The sequence below is a fragment of the Caretta caretta genome, chromosome 11, assembly GCF_965140235.1.
Source record: "Caretta caretta isolate rCarCar2 chromosome 11, rCarCar1.hap1, whole genome shotgun sequence".
In the NCBI taxonomy this organism is placed as follows: domain Eukaryota; kingdom Metazoa; phylum Chordata; order Testudines; family Cheloniidae; genus Caretta; species Caretta caretta.
In genome coordinates, this window is record NC_134216.1 from 5,824,809 (window position 1) to 5,841,703 (window position 16,895).

Below are 16,895 nucleotides of genomic sequence, written 5' to 3' on the forward strand. Positions count from 1 at the left end.
TTCTGCATGCTCTAAGATAGAATCTTGTAGCAGGGTGTGTGTGAGAAAAAAAGAGTAGAAACGTGATTGTTTTTTATTATTATTCTGGTTATCATCCATGCCAGAATAAGGATGATCCGCTGGTAGCACAGAGCTGAAGGACAGACTCTTATGCCAACCATCTGTGCTGCTGTTGTACAAGGGCAAAGGGATGTGGCCACAGGAAAAGGGGCATGGCTTAGCCGACCCTGTCCTATGCCTATCCTTAGTTGTAATTTCAGCTGCTTGTGGCCTTTACAGTCAGGTATGAGTTAGCACAGCCTTCAGGCTGATTCGGCCTGCCATGCTGAGACCAGGCTTTTACAGAGCTATGTCAGGAGAAGGAAGTGCTAAGCCTCCTTTGCATATATTACCTCCCCGCCTCCCCCCCCACACACACTGACCTGTGCTGTTTAGTTTAGCCACAGCACTTCCTTCTTCTTACACTGCTGCAAGGGAAGGCAAATAAGGCCACGGTAAAATGGGCAACAATAAACCTGGTGGTAAGTGTTGCTAAGTGATACCACCTAAGCTGTTTGAATATCTCAAGAAAAGAATTTTTAACATTGACGCTGGAATAAAGATGAAAAGGAAATAAAGACATTTGCTTAATGCTGAAACAAGCATACATTTCTAAGATTCCTTTTTGCATCCGCACCTTGCTACAATGGTGCTAAACATAATCTATGAATATCTAAAACAGGCAATCTGGTGTTCATGCTTGGTCTGATTCATTTAGGGCTGTCAATGGGACTTGAGGGGGCTCTGCACTTGACAGGTTCAGGAGTTTAACACTAGTTTGCATGAGTGGAAAATTTGCCCTTAGGAGCTCAGATACCCTAGGTACTGATAGAAGTACCCAGATGCATAGATACGTGGCTAGTTGGTCCCACTGACTTCAGGTGGAGAAAGAACTAGCCCATGATCTCAGAGATATTTAGGCACCTCATTGAAATCAATGGCAGTTAGGTGCCTAAATAACTTTGACTTTAAATAAGTCAAATATTGGGAGTTATTACAAACTCCCAAATCATCCCATTATTAGTCCATTCCAGCATGACTTTCATCAGAATGTCCAATAACCGAAAATTAGGAGTTATTAAAACACATCCTTTCCTAAGGACAGAGGCAAAGCCTCTGCCTGCCAGATGCTGGGACTCAACGACAGAGACAGATCTCTCGATAATTGTCCTGTTTCATTCCCTCTGATGCATCTGGCATTGGCCACTGTTGGAAGACAGGACACAGGGCTAGGTGGATCATTGGTCTGACCCAGTATGGTCATTCTTATGTTTCTTATGTTTCATGATCAGGCTGTTATGGAGCCTGAAGTCAAGGCCCAGTTAGACACTTCATGGTATTCAGGTTATCCAGACAATTGCATTATAGACTCTCCGGTCAATGCTAGTGCTCATTTGCAGGTGGTTACTATAATAAATGTTCATGGCTCCATTATAGGTTATTGTTTCCAAGCCTAAGTATTGAAGGATTATTTTTAGTTTATGCTTTAATGATGCACAAAGATTATCACAGTCCTTTCAGAGCCCTGTGCAGTAATCTGCTTTGGCTTTCTTAAAACCTAAATAACTCTTGTTTAGAATGATTATTTAGTAGCAAACTCGCTTATCCTCTGCATTGTGGCTCAGCGGTCTGCAAAATTTTCTTTTTAGAAATATAAACTCATTTTGTAACAGCTACAGAGAATCTGCAGGAAAACTAATTTCTATTTGTTTTTGTCTTTTTTTTTTCCTCCTTTTTGCACTTTGCTAGGTTAGTTGAGTAAAATAAAATTGCTTTCTGGCTAAGATCATCTGTACAAGCGTTAGCCTGGAATCAATGTTTTGACTGAGTTAGGCCCTTAAAAATGAAGGGCGACGTAGTGGTTGAAGTTAAGGAGGGAGTGCCATGTATCTATGTACAGCCCCTCCTGGAGAAGTGGTCCTGGGGTTTAGGCATGGGGGACTGCATTCAATTCCCAGCTCTGGGTTCAATTCACAGACTTGTGCTTCAGCTCCCCATCTCAAAAATGGGGTGATTTACACATTCCAAGGCCACTGTGATCATCTAGCCTGACCTCCTGCATTACATGTGCCAGAGAACTGCCCCAAAATAATTCCTAGAACAGGTCTTTTCGAAAAGACATCCAATCTTGATTTAAAAATTGTCAGTGATGGAGAAAGCACCACCGCCCTTGGTAAACTGTTCCAATGGTTAATTACTCTCACTGTTAAATATTTAAGACTTATTTCCAGTCTGAACGCTCCATGTGGTGTAGATTGGTATAAATCTACTGAAGTCAGAATTGATCATAGAATTAATTATAGAATATCAGGGTTGGAAGGGACCTCAGGAGGTCATGTAGTCTAACCCCCTGCTCAAAGCAAGGCCAATCCCCAATTTTTGCCCCAGATCCCTAAATGGCCCCCTCAAGGATTGAACTCCCAACCCTGGGTTTAGCAGGCCGATGCTCAAACCACTCAATGAAGTGATCACGATATTCAGCACCCGAGGATCTGATCCTCCGTCTGTCCTTTCTGTTGAGTTTGTAAGCCCTTTGGTGCAGGAGCATGTCTCTGATTGTGCAGTGGGGCCCTAATATTTGTGGGGTCTTTAGGCACGACTGTATTGCAAACAGTACAGCTATGGCGGGCACACAGAATTTACAATGGGCAAAACAGACCAAACAGATTTCCTCCCAGAAAGACCTCAAGACCCTGATCCTTCAAGATGTGTGCCTGCTTGGAAATGATGAGGATCCTCCCCTCTCATTGACTTCATTACGGGTCAGATTGGCCCTAACGACTAATTAGCAAAGGAGGAAGCCTTGATGATAAAAGGAAAAAAATATGAGAGAGGTGGAGAAAAAGTGCAGTTCTGGATTTGGGTTTTTCTCCCCTCCTGCAAACAGCGTAACAATAAAATGTATAATTAATTGTTTACTTTGCATTTAGCAACTTTCTATAAGTTCATCTGCCTAAGTGAGGCTGTAATCAAGAATGTATTAGTTAATGCCACAACTCTGAGGGCTAACAGGGGAGAGGCAGGCGGCTGGGCCAGCATTTAGAGAAATGGAAGATCATCAGCCTCCTTGCTTCTGTAATTTCTCTACAGGAAGCTGCCCCAAATAATATCAGTAGCTACCTGAACTGTAGGAATCAAAATCCATTTGGAGCCAGGGATTTGTGGATTATTACAGCTGTAGGTTGGGCAGAAACGTAGTTGAAACTGGTGAGTGTAGCAGCAGTTCAGCACTCGGTTCCTCTTAATCTGTCTTTTTCTTCACACAATGCAGAGTCAACCCGTGGAACTCCTTGCCAGAGGATGTTGTGAAGGCCAAGGCTATAACAGGGTTCAAAAAAGAACTAGATGGGCAGGGATGGTGTCCTTAGCCTCTGTTGCCAGAAGCTGGGAATGGGCAGCAGGGGATGGATCACTGGATGATTGCCTGTTCTGTTCATTCCGTCTGAAGCAACTGGCACTGGCCACTGTTGGAAGACAGCATACGGGGCTAGATGGACCTTTGGTCTGACCCAGTATGGCAGTTCTTTTTTTCTTAAGATGAGGGCTAATGCAGAATACCTTTAAAAATCTGGCTGTCAGTCCCCCAGGTATACAATGGGGAAAACAGCACTGCCCTACCTCACGGTGGTTTTGTGAGGATGAATACTTCAAAGGTTGCAAGGTGCTCAGATACTCCTGTAATACAGTCAGAGAGGTACCACTGATAGCTGGATAGATAAAGTCACAATCTGGCCACACAAACATTCTAAACTACGGTGAGGGGCAGTTTGATTAGTACATGGATGGCAGACATCTATGCACCAAAAGACATGATGCTATAGGTGACGTGGGTCCTGCTGAGACAGTTGTAGTGAGAATCTCCCTCTCAGATGAAATGAAAATCAAGGTCTTCACCATTTCTAGTTAAAGACCTCAAGGCACCTTTGGCAAGAGTGTGTTAGCCCCATCATATTGGCAAATCACAATGTAGATAAGTATATTAATTTATTATTACCTTTACTTTCAATTCAACTGCTTTCTTAAAACTGGTGTGTAGTGTTAATTAGGCCTGCTAAACAGCAAACATGCTTCAACCCAAAGGCGCTGCATTTCAGTGCCGTGTGTAGATGGTGGATTCTTACACACAGTTTATAAAATGCTTTGGGATCCTTCTGAAAGACAGGCATCATATGTATTATCTCTGCGTGTCAGCTGATCTAAGGGAAAATTCTGTGAGGGATACACCCAAAGTGTTAAAATAGCCCTTTTCTGTATATGGTTATGTTTACTTTGAGTACATTAGGTGAAGGGAGACAGAAGACCCATAAATACATTGTTGTGGAAAATTAATGCTGGTAAAAACAAGGGCAAAATGGAGTAATTAAACTATTCTAATTGAGGCTTGTTTATACTAAAATTCATAGATTCATACTTTTTCAGACCATGTTGTCTGACCTTCTGTATAACACAGACCATGAAACCTCACCCCTGGTGATCCGGGCTACAGCTGAAGTGCAAAATAACTTCACAAGGACCTTGGGAAAATACCTATATCTGAGGGACCAAAAAGCCATTTTGAGGAACATGTTTGGTTGGAATTGTTTATGGGATAATTCCTTCAGGACATTCTTTTGACACGTTTTGCTGAGGAGAAGTCTTCAGACTTCTGGGACGTTCTCTGGTCTAGGTACATTCAGGCCACAGAAGGGTTCAACGAATGGAACGAAGGGAGACAAGACTAACATCCGGATTCCCCGATAACAGAAGGTGGGGGGAATTCAAACCCTGGTTTAAAAGCAGTTGAGTCAATGGAGTTACACCAACGATGAGCTTGGAACTGTGTGTTTGCGTCTTGTTCCCCCATCCCTAAGGGATAACTTCATGCCATGCTATTTTCCCTAACTTTTTCTATCCTTCTTAATTCCGATTTGAGATAGATTCAAACTCATACCACCACTGTAGAGGAAAGAGGTGAGCAGCTCTGTGTATGGGAACCAGTGGGAAGAGACCAGCGTAAACCCACTGTGAAACATCCTTACCCTTTACTGGGGAATACGGAACTGGAACCTAGAAGCTGAATGACCTGTTTGTCTTTGCTGCTTAAAGTGCTTCAGCAAATGAAGCCTCAATCACAGACAAAAGTGTCTTCCTTTCCTCTTCCTTCTCTTTCCCCTCCTCCCAGGTGCTTCTTATGTTTCTTTAAAAGCAGGATTCACCTCAACCAATTAAATTACTGAGCTGGCACTCAACATTTAACAGGTTCTTTAACCAAAAAGAAGTCCATTTGTGACTTTTAAACTAAAGAGGCTCTCTTTGAATTCAAAAGCTAGCGAAAGGAATAATTTAGAATGAATGTTGATTTGATTTTCAGAGATGTTAACCTGACTGATTTTTCCTTCTCTCCCTGGTGTGTTTTTAATAGACTAACAAGTCATCTGCTTTGTTCATCTGCTCACAGGAGCAAGTGTGAGTCACTCTGCAAGGAAAACCAACCTGGAAGATAAGTGATGGTGTGACAGAAAAGAGAAGATAAATAGCCTCTTCAGAGACCCACCTTCTAAATAATTTCAGCAGAAAGAGTTCATTACAAGATGGAAAAATGTTTCCATATGCTACAGCTGGTCTGGTGAAATTGGGTATTGTTGTGACAAATCCTGGGTTCAAATGCCAAGGAACCTATGGAGGAGGAGGCAAAATTATAGGGCCTTTAAGTGTTTTGGTCTAGTGTTAGGGTTCAAGCCTGGGATTTAGAAGACCTAGATTCAAATCCTTGCTCCACCACTAACTTTCTGTGTGACCTGGGGCAAGTGATTTAGTTTCTCTGGGTATGTCTCCACTGCATTATAAATCTGAGCATGTGGATCCTGGGCTTATGGACTCAGTGTTTCCAAGTCTGTGCTTTAGTGTCTACACTGCATTGCACACCTGGATTTACAGTTGCTGGACCCAGGTCTTACAGCCATGCTAAGGTGTCCATACTAGATTATGCAAACCTTATGACTTGGTTCTGGGGCTCAAGCTGTGTCCACACTTCAAATTGACAGGGCTTGGACCCGAGGGACAGTGGAACTTGGGCTCTGATGCCCTCCACCCAGCAGGATCCTAAAAGGGCCCTGAGTGCTCGCTGATCCAAGTCAGACTGAGTTGTGTGTGAACGGAAGTGGGGCTTGGGCTCAAACCTGAGCTAGAACCTGGGCTAAGTGCTCAGTGTGGACATACAATCCGTGCCTCAGGCTCTCACTTGTAAAATAGGGATATTAGTATTACCCTACCTCACAAGGGTGTGGTGAGGATAAATACATTATATTTGGTGAGGTGTTGGTGAGGTGCTGAGATGCCACAGTAGCGGAGGCCACAGAATTACCGACCTAAGAGAGAAACCCTTAAAGAAGAGTGGCCCAGATTCTCAGCAGGTGTAAATCAGCATACTGCTTTGAAATCATTAGTGATATGCTGATTCACACTAGCTAGGGATCTTACCCAACGTCCCCTATGGAGGGTGTTGCTAGCGATTTGAAATCTGCACATGCAGGCTGGCTGCAACACATTCATAGTCTGCCAGTTGTTGCTTGGTCAAATTCCACAACTTCACAGCTTACACAGTGGGCCCAGTAAGACAGCGGCATCCAGTAGTAAAGGCCAGATGAAGAACAACCTGAGCAGCCCTCAGTGGTGAAAGAACAAGTTAAGGACTATTTAGAAAAGCTGGACATGCACAAGTCCATGGGGCCAAAGATATCCGATGAGGTTCACCAAGGACAAGTGCAGAGTCCTGCACTTAGGAAGGAAGAATCCCATGCACTGCTACAGGCTGGGGACCGACTGGCTAAGTGACAGTTCTGCAGAAAAGGACCTGGGGATTACAGTGGAGGAGAAGCTGGATACGAGTCAGCAGTGTGCCCTTGTTGCCAAGAAGGCTAATGGCATATTGGGCTGCATTGCCAGCAGATCGAGGGAAGCGAGTATTTCCCTCTATTCGGCACTGGTGAGGCCACATCTGGAGTATTGCGTCCAGCTTTGGGCCCCCCACTACAGAAAGGAGGTGGACAAATTGGAGAGAGTCCAGCGGAGGGTAACGGAAATGATTAGGGGGCTGGGCCACATGACTTATGAAGAGAGGCTGAGGGAACTGGGGTTATTTAGTCTGCAGAAGAGAAGAGTGAGGGGGGATTTGATAGCAGCCTTCAACTACCTGAAGCGGGGTTCCAAAGAGGATGGAGCTCGGCTGTTCTTAGTGGTGGCAGAGGACAGAACAAGGAGCAATGGTCTCAAGTTGCAGTGCGGGAGGTCTAGGTTGGATATTAGGAAACACTATTTCACTAGGAGGGTGGTGAAGCACTGGAATGGGTTACCTAGGGAGGTGGTGGAATCTTTATCCTTAAAGGTTTTTTAAGGCCTGGCTTGACAAAGCCCTGGCTGGGATGATTTAGTTGGTGTTGGCCCTGCTTTGAGCAGGGGATTGGACTAGATGACCTCCTGAGGTCCCTTCCAACCCTAAGCTTCAATGATTCCATGAACAATTCCCCCACCCCGACAATTATCCTAAGAACTGGTCCAAGGAGTGGGGATAATCTTGTGGATTTGGCCCAGGACCAAAATTCTGGGGGATTGTGTTCCTGGCTATGCCATAGACTTGCTGTGGGATCATGAGCAAGCCATTTAACCGTTCAGCGCCTCCATTCCCTGCCTATGAACAGGGCAAATTAATGCTTCCCCATCTTTATGAAACACTTTGAGATCCGTGATGGAAGGTGCTGTAAATGGGCTAAATACCACAATCTAAAAAGTTGGCTACAGGAACTTGAAAATGATAATAATCATACACTGTGACATACATGGTGCTCGGTTGCCTTGATGCCTGGCCTTGTTTTCAAAATATTGAGGGCTCCCTGCATGACACTCTGGATAGCTGTCACTTTTGCCTTTCTCTAAATACAGTCCTGAACATGTCTCTGTCTTTTGAAAAGTCTATTTTGGAGCCAAGGCTCAGCAAATGAGGCTCCTGCCTAGTTATTTATTGAAAGGTCTATTGAAATCCTTTAAAATTTTTAAATGCATGCTATTCTTAGAATCGGAAGATGAAAAGAAAACACAGTCATTTATTAAATGTAACACTCCATAGGTAGGTTTTGCATTGGCCTAGCTCTGCTCCCACTGAAGTCAGTTGTAATAATCCTATTGACTTCAAAAGGGAGCAAAAGTTACAAGGCAATATTATTATTTAGTAGTACCACCAAATGTTCTGCCCTCATATATCATTAATACTTTACTTACCAGAAAGAAAGTGTACCTGACTGGCAAATGTTACTATGGAATATAGACAGGGTGATGATGCTTAGAACAATAGTAGTCCCTTGCTTTTCATCAGAAGGTCTTATGGCACTTCACAAAGGAGATTGGCTGCATTCTCTCCATTTTATAGGTGGGGAAAACTGAGGCACAAGGTCACTGGGGTTGAGCTGGGAAGAGAATCCAGATCTTCCAAGTCCCAGGGCTCTATCAACAAGGTCACATGGCCTTTTGGTGAGGTGGGCACGTTCATTTTTTTTCTCCAGGAGCTATAATTTCCTAGTAAACAAATATATGTGTAGGGTTAAGGCTAACTGAAAATCAGCAGATAATAAAAGTTGTAAAACACTTACTTATTATACATAGTGCACGCTTTCAAAGTCTGACATTTTGCAAAGTGCTTACCGTTTCTGTGTATTGCTTTAATCACCCAAAGAGGGCACATAATGTCACAACATTTGACATGTAGATAGATTTTGACAATATTGACAACATTGTGGACCATACAAGTGACATCTTTTAAGGCTAATAATAGGAAAGTACCTTCAGAACAGCTCAGCACCTGACAGATCTTGAAGCAAGAAGCTACAGAGATGTTTCCACTCCCCTACTCCTGAGCTGCACAAAGCACTGAAAGGCTGCTCCCAAAATTTCAATTTTTATTTGCAGGGAACAGCATTTTAAGCTCCCTGCCCCCTCCTGCCCCACAAAAAAATCCACTGTCAATTAATAAAGTAACTGATAATATCTCCCACTGATTAGTATCACTGAAAATAAAAAAAATAGATAGGAGGGCCAAGGTAACAAAAGAAAGCACTTAAAAAATTCTAGGTCAGAGTTAAGGCTGTTTATTGTGATGACATATGTATGGGAGAAGAAGCTCTGAAATTTCCAAAACTAAGAACCTAAAATTAGGTTTTTAAATCCATATTTAGGCACCTACATCACTGGCTTGATTTTCAAAAATGCTGAGCACCCAGCAGCTCCCATGGTTATCTATCCGTTTGTTAATTACACAATTATATGCTGCAGGTAAGGACAGGGGGCTACATTCTGCTATTGTTGACACACATGCAACCTTGTTAAGATCAATGGATGGGTTTGATGCATGGGTATGTTCAGGGACGTAGTTTGGCTCTATGTGGAAAACGGTTTACTGATACCTAAGAAGTGCAAAAAACAAAGGGGAAAACAAAGTCATCATTTATGTTTCATAGCAGAAAGCCATACACACACCAGATGGCTTATTGAACACAGCTTAGCTGTTTGCTCATTAGCTGAGAGACAAACTTCCAGGATACGCTATACTAGTAGATGTTTTTGTACTCTTAAATCATTGCGTTGGCAGAGCATTTTCCAGCCTTCTATCTTTACAAATATAGAAGATGTTGGGCTAATTTCATCCCAGGTACAACTCCCTGGAAGACGATGGAGTTATACCGCGGCTATAATCTAGTCTGGTGTCAAATTATCTCTGTTCGCACAGAATACGAGTAGTCTCAAGACATCCTGATTTCAAACACCCAGAAGCACGATTTGTTCTGAGGTTTGGCTTTAGCGTTTGGCTCTGAGATTTTGGTTCAGCCTGTTATATAGTTAAGAGCTATTTGCTTAATTCAGATCCAGATTCAGCTGCCAAAATTCAAGGTTGATTAAGTCTGGGTTTTCAGTTGATCTCTCCCATAGATGCAGTCTCTAAATACCAGAGTAGAAATGGCCTACTATGAAGCTTGGTATCAGTTAAGGCTTTGATCATGCAAAATCTTATGCACATATGTAACTTTATACATGTGTTTACTCCATGGGTAGTTGGGAGGTGAAAGAAAATCCATTTCTCTCTTGAAATGTAAAGAAAAGAAAGAAAGACTTTAGAAATAGATTATTTATTTCAATAATCTGAAGGAAAAAACATTGGTTTTTTTTCTACTCATGAGCTCTGTAAAAAAATCTGCACTCATTTTCTATCTCTGTATCATTACACCTTCCATAATCAAACAGAGTAGCTTGAAAGTTGAACCATCCTGGGTGTGTAATTGCTGCTGAAATAAATGGAAAGAGGGACTGAGGAGGAATGATACTGTCTGCTCTGCCTTTATCCAGCCAAGACAACAGGACTGACATGCTGAAAGGTGGAAGACAGGTATAGAAATTTGCACGGCATCACCCTGTTCTGACGGTATCAGCACAGCTCTGTGAACTCTGTGTGAGCAGCAGTAGGAGACTATCTGCCCCAGAATTAATTCATATCCCTTGCCTAGTTGTTGGACAGTCATTGTTGTTCCTTTGGGTTTCAGTAATATGGTTGTCCAGGTGAAAAACTAGTCAGTCAATTTTTCCATTGAATGAAATACTGCAGCTCCACACAGTGACTTGATCAGCTGGGTTCATCCAAGCCTGGTCTTCTCTGCCAGTCACTAACAGGGTCTGATTTATAGATATGCTGATGTTGCCACAACCTAGGGACTGCAAGGGTCCCGCTTTGGTCCTAACTGCTGGACTGGGGACTCTGCTAATTGAACAAATGCTAGTAGAGAGTCTGGCCTCTCCTTGACAGAAAGAGCACCTTGGCCGAAGTGGATTCAAAACACGACTCCATCATTAATGTCAGTTCTGGGCTCCCATATGAATTTTATTCCCCTCAAATTAATTTTATGCAAGTGAACATTATCAGACTGATAAAGGACTTCAATCTCCATGCCTGTGTATTCAAAGGGCAGGTATTGCACAGGCAATGGAAGCACAAGCTTTCCTCATACTACCCCATCTGTCATGGAATCACAGTTCTAAACAGGAGGCATTTATGAAGCAAAGCTGTCAACGCTAACAAAGAGGCTTCTACACAGCTTGAGTTCCAGCTTGATCTGCCTTTGTTTACCAGGAAATAAACCCTGCCTCGGAGACTACACAGCACCCAGAGACATCTAGAGGATGAATAATGTAACTGCAAGTACATATTGTTACACCATCAACGTGCCTCGGTCCTAATATGGTATGGCTATTAGAACTTCTCAGAATATTTATATTTGCTACACATTCACCCATGTCCTCTGCCAGCTATTTCAATGTTTTCGTTATTTGTACTTATTCACTGAATAGTTCAGAAGGTGAATGTTAGTCTGTGGGCTGTTTGTAAAATGAGAGGGGTTCTGTAGAACAATCCGTGTTAATGCTGAATCTTGAATACGCCGATGACATAGCCTCGTTGGCTCAGTTTGGAGAATTGCTGCAGCTGATGGCCGAACTGGGCAGGCAAGAAGCAATTCACATTGGTCTGGTTATTAAACCAGGTAAAACTAAGATTTTTAGGGCCTTGCAGTTGGTTTTCCATTGCAGGAGAAATCTACGACACAGCAACTGGCTATTTTGTCAGTGTCACTTGTTTTATTTACACTATAAACATCAGTCTAAATAGCAGGCAGGCAACACTTCTTTCCAAAATCCCAGCTCAAACAGCAGTGCCTGATTCACAGGAAGGAACTTTGCCCCAACAACTGACTCTTGTTAGTGCAATGAATGCAACGAGCCAACTCAAGCCGTGTGCAACAGCTCCCCACCAAGTAAACTACATCACAAAGCTAACAACGATGCAGCATTTCTTCCAAGATTATATGCTGCTTGCATGCCTAGAAAAAAAACTTGCAAAACTATGTGTAACAGCATCACCTGGTGACTCTAGCTGGAACAAGCACCCAGTGTGGGCATTTCCTAACATCTGACTATGTGACTTTGTAACCTTAATAAAATTTTTTTAACATAAGGTTGTTTGTATGTAATATGAGTAATGTTGCTGAATGACACCATGATTTGTTGCCCCTTGTTGTTCCCTATCAGAATGCAATATGATCATATTAAAGATGCATCAAGGCATGAGACCTCCGAGGCAGGGGGTGCGGTCAGGGAAGGGGCATGTAGTTCCATATGATGCCGATCCTGGCACAAAGTCAGGGCTTTCCCAGATTTAGCTGCATCAGTGGGAATGGGGTCAGTGAATGTGTTGCTTACAAACCTGCAGGGCATCTCTTGCTCGATGGAGTATGAGCCCCTTTAAGAGCTTTTACAGACTGCAGTCCTGAAGTAAAATGCATTCGTTCAGCCCTACCTCTGGTTCATTGTAGTCTACATCAGTCACTGAGATACAGTGGGAAAGTAGCCAAGCAAGAGTCACCTCTTCTAAAAGGTTGGGCATTGTTTAAAAAGGCACACTCCTGAGTCACTCCTGCATGCATCTGAGGGTTTATACTGCGTGTGATCCCAGTGAAGTCAGTGGAGTTATCCTAGTGTAATATTGGAGTGACAAAGGGGTTTAATCAGGCCTTCAGGCTTTACTCCTTGTTTGCATCTCCATCTGGCAAGTGTGTATGTGTGAGAGAGAGGTTAACAATGAGGATATTTTTTATGATGAATTTGTGTAGTTTAGCACCACAGTCAAAAATCACGGGCCATATTGTGGCATCCATTTTTGTGCTGAACTGCCCTTTTATTTGAACGGGGAGCTGGAATTAAAGAATGGTAATACAGTATGGTTCTTTCTTCCTTCCCTCCCTGTCTCCCTAAGGTGAACAACACAGTAAATTAGAGCTATAGAGAGGACAGAAATTCTGTTTTGCAAAGGTGAGAGATTTTTAAATGTGGCTTTGTTCCAAATCAGAGCAAAACCCAAAACTTTCATAATTTCCTGCCAAAGAAAATGCTGAAAAATAAAATAAAATTAAGATTGGTCTAAATGTTTTGTTTTGATCTTAACTTTTTAAAAATGTTGCATAATGATGGAATATCAAACTTTAAAAATCAAAATGAAAAGATGTTTTAAAACAAAATTAAACATTTTGTATCATTTCTATTTAGTATTAAGAAAGTTGCTCTACAAGGGCTTGATCCAAAGCCCACGGAAGTCAATGAAAAATTCCCATTGTCACCAAGAGGCATTGGATCAGGTCCTAAAGTTGCATGCTGTGTTATGATTGTGTGCTTATTCTAGACTATTTGAGTCTGGCGACAGATGTCAATTTTATTAACGGTATTATACTGCCTCGGATGTGCCAGATCATAAAAAACAAGCAACTTGCTTTGGTTTCATGACGAAACATGAAAGGGGAATGATGTTTCAGGTGAAATGTCTTTTCTGTTTCAATTACACAGAGAGTAAGGAGTACTTTTCCGATATGCATCCGATGAAGTGAGCTGTAGCTCACGAAAGCTTATGCTCAAATAAATTGGTTAGTCTCTCAGGTGCCACAAGTCCTCCTTTTCTTTTTGCGAATACAGACTAACACGGCTGTTACTCTGAAACCTGGGATTATACAGAGGTGACAGATGGGAGCGTTGCCTAGTCGTTAAAGCAGGAGATTGGAAGTCAGGATATCTAAGTTCTAGTCCTCGTTCTTCTGTAGACTCATTTCCTGGCCTTGGGAAAAGTCAGTTACACTCTCTGTTCGGTGTAGGTGTCAAGTAGGTGGAAAAGTACTTGGAGATCCTCACAGGAAAGATGCTGTTCAGATATAGCAAATAGTTCAAATAAGACGGAAATGGTGCTTGGAAGTTCTTAGGTAGATTGCAAGGTATATTATTATTGATGTTCACAAAGCACTGAACGCTGGGCTTTTTTTCTTCTTTTTTTGTATTGCTTCACCTTGTCCATCATTTGTATCTCCTTTCTTCCAAATGCATATCAGCTGAATTCACGCTGGGACTAAAATATTGTCCCAGCTAGTTACAGACCGGTGGATATGAGGGAAGAAAGAAGAAGGCAGAAATGAGAGAGTGCTCCATATCTGTGTATATTGCTGGCCCTTGACTGAGCAGTAGTAGATGTCCAGGGCCTCACAAACTGGCTCCCCTGTAATGTGGAGTCTGGGTATAGGAGGGTAACTTGTTTTATTTGCATGTATGCACCAGTCATGGGACAGAAATGGTCACAAACAGCATGCTGGTAATTCCTTTTTTCAGGAATCCCAAATGAACACTATTGTCTGGTTTCCACGGTACAACTCTGCCTCAGGAATTTACTCCAATCTGAGAAAAAGGCAGGCAGCAAATTCTCTTGCTGCTCACGCAGCTCCATCTACCTAGAACCTTGCATAACAAAACAGCAGCAACACAATCTTCCCAAGACTGAACATTTGATCGCATGCTACAAAAAAGAACTTTGGAAACTGTGTGTAACAGCACCATCTGATGAAACGTACTATGACAGTAGGTACATTCTTATTTAATAGATAAGTTGTCAGAGATGGTGCTCAAGTCTACGCAGGATAGCTCGTGGGGTTAGTAGGACCAATGCAACCTGCTGTTGCTGTGGTCAGCGAATGGTTTCCTCTGTGCAGCTCTTTGCATCAGCTCCCAACAAGAGCCTTGTTGGGTCCTCACAGCACAGTACCTGTCTGCATTGTCTCGTCTCTGATGGTTTCTGTGCAATCGGCACTGAGCCTTAAATTGAATTAATCAGCAGCGATTCATTTCCACAGCTTGCTGCTTTCTGACCCAGGTATAAGCTCCCCTCAGGGCAGCATGGGATGCTTGCAGATCCCCATTAACAAGTAGCTGGATTTCTGCTCAGTGGGGTTTATCTCAAAAAATTGATATTTAAATAAATGCAAACATCATAACATGCCACAACTATGTGTTTAATATTCTGTCCCTAGCTACTCATTTGGTAAGAGGAAATCCTGTTAATACAGCCTCCAGTCTCTGCTTTCTGAAACATAGGCAATACCTCAAATCTTCAGGAAGAAGGAGAAATTTAGACTGGAAACTTTGAGGCTGTGGCTGTCTTTAATATATGTTTATACAGTGCCAAGCACTGTTCCTGACTTGGGCTTGCTGAGTATTATCGTAATTCAGTTAACAACAACAACAATAATAATCAAGTGGGTTTCTTAGTAGGATTGGGGTCTGGTGGTCAAACTAAGAGGGACTAAGGGAGGACAACCCCTAGGTTCTACTGTCAGCTGACTCATTGTTTGACTCGTGAAGGCCCAGATCCTCAAATCATAAGGACCTGAGTCTAACTTCTCTATGCTTCTTTTTACCCAACTGTAAAATGGGCATAAGAGCCACACATAACTACTATAGTGTTGTGGAGCTGCATTAACAATTGTAGCATAGTAGCTGGATGAAAGATACAATATAAGTGCAAAGTGTTACTATCGTTGTAGCAAGATCACAGTGCAGGTGATGTCATTTTCCAAGGGATGGCTAAATCTGATGCACTCTACACTGCAAAAGTCATTTTCTTTTTTTTCTTTTTTCTTTGAAAAACCCATCTGAATTTTATTCAGGGTTTCATACAGATCAGAATTCTCCAGGGAGAAAAACCCCAGAGTCCTTGGTACATATTTCAGCTACAGATGGCAGCTTTATAGCACATAGTTTGTGGGGAAAAAACATATTGATGAGATAAGCAAAACAACCCAGGCACTCAAATACACTTAAACAAAACCAGATGAAAAACAAAGCAACAACTTCCTGAGACCACGTAGGATACTAATGAATATTATAGATCAAAGTGCTAGGGGTAGATGTTCTCTCTGTTTGACAGAATCTGCATCGTAGACTTACATCCCTTATTCATGGTAGCTATGGGATTATTGCAAAGAAATAAAAGCACAATTTTTAGAGGAACCTGCACTAATGTGAGATGTGCTCATATATTGTAGTTATAGGAGGGTAAATAGTGTTGAACCACTAAACTTTTCTGTAGCAGCAGGATTTATCTGGTTTAGGTTGTTATTAGCCTGATACCCATGGAAGTTAATAGGGACCTCATCTTCCAACATGGGTGAATGGAGGTAATAGAAAAACAGGTATTCTTTAATCAAAGCTTCCTAAATATCTGTGAGAGCCAACCTGGTCCCCATGTCCCCTGGGCTGAAGTAAGGCTCTGACCCTCAAAGGTCCCATTGAACTGAGGATCCAGGCCTAGCTGCCTACCATATAACAAAGGCACTTCAGTGTTTGCCTCCCCCCAAGTTTGAGGGGCAAAGGCATGGGGACAAGGTGCAGAGTGTTCTTCCTCTTACCTTGTTCAGGGGTGGGATAGCCAGGATACCAGTGCTTGGACTCCAATAGAGCTAGACACCCTGAAAAGTGGGTGTGCTGGGGTGAGACACTGAGAAGAGATAGGAATTACCTGGCCAGCTCATAGCCCGGTCAGGGTTGGGGTTGCAATATGCTTAGCATGCTTTGTCTATATTTCATGCAGAGCCCAGTGAGAGCCTCATTAAAGAAATGGACTGGGATTGTATGCAATAGTCCTTTTGTGCGTTAATTAGTTGTTTCAGTAGCATTCATCTGTGACCTGCCTGGGTTATGGATTTTACAATATAACATGTGCTGACAAAAGCAAAGTAACGCAAGAGACAGCGATGAGCCGTTGACATAAAGAGGAGAGCGTAAGAATGTTAGTGTAATGGAGAATGTTATGAAGACTGAAATGCAGAGCTTATGCCCAAGGCTGTTACCTTGCCAGTTCCGTCCCAGCTTCTTATGATAAATCCTTCGTGGTGGTATGTGCGTAGGGTCTGATTCGCGCTTCAGAAACAACAGCAAAAAGACTCTAAATCTACAAGAGCAAGGAAATTCTGAGTTCT

General features: G+C 42.5%; 1 long non-coding RNA gene across 1 annotated transcript in view; it reads right to left on the bottom strand.

The window, feature by feature from the left end:
• Positions 1-16,895, bottom strand: part of LOC125645037 (uncharacterized) — a 54,209-nt gene that overhangs the window by 35,995 nt on the left and 1,319 nt on the right. Inside the window, exons 2-3 of the long non-coding RNA XR_012664321.1 lie at positions 16,767-16,867; positions 8,293-8,586 (exon numbers count right to left, since the gene is read on the bottom strand). This is a non-coding gene — a long non-coding RNA (uncharacterized LOC125645037). The remainder of the gene's footprint in view (positions 1-8,292; positions 8,587-16,766; positions 16,868-16,895) is intronic.